Source organism: Aptenodytes forsteri, unplaced genomic scaffold (genome assembly GCF_000699145.1).
Source record: "Aptenodytes forsteri isolate BGI_AS27 unplaced genomic scaffold, ASM69914v1 Scaffold428, whole genome shotgun sequence".
NCBI lineage: Eukaryota > Metazoa > Chordata > Aves > Sphenisciformes > Spheniscidae > Aptenodytes > Aptenodytes forsteri.
Window position 1 is genome coordinate 982,889 of NW_008794177.1, and position 468 is coordinate 983,356.

At 71.4% G+C, this 468-nt stretch overlaps 1 protein-coding gene across 1 annotated transcript in view; it reads right to left on the minus strand.

Annotated features, from left to right (window-relative positions):
* LOC103903545 (zinc finger protein 585B) overlaps window positions 1-468 on the minus strand; it is a gene marked incomplete at its 5' end in the record, with an annotated part of 55,172 nt that overhangs the window by 42,344 nt on the left and 12,360 nt on the right. The gene's annotated exons all lie outside the window — the stretch shown is intronic.

The window sequence follows — 468 nt, forward strand, 5'->3', positions numbered from 1 at the left end:
AACGGGGCGTGTGGCCGGCGGCTGCTGAGATCCGGCTCCGCTCTGGCATTCGCAGCCGTCATTCCCTGGGCGAGCAAGCACAGCAGAGGTTACCCCGCGCCGGCACCTGGCACACCGGCCACGTGGGGAAGGCGAGCGGGTTCATCGCGCCGGACCGCAGCCGCGCCAGCCAGGGCAGGGCAGGGGGACGCGTGGGGATGCCCTGGGGAAACCTCCCTCCTCCTCCTCTTCCTCCTCCTCCTCCTCCGTGGTCTCTTGCCCCGGCCCAGGGGGTTTAAGCTGCGGCATGAGGCTGCGCCACCGCGGTGCCGGGCGAAGGGGAGGAAGGGCTCCCAGGGAACCACGCGGGCTGCGCGAGGCTCCTCCTGGCACGGGGGACAGGAGGGCCCGAGGCTCCCGGTGCTGGCGGGACTGGCCTCGTGACCGTCAGGAGAAAAACCCCAGCAGAAGGACGAGGGGCGTGAAGAG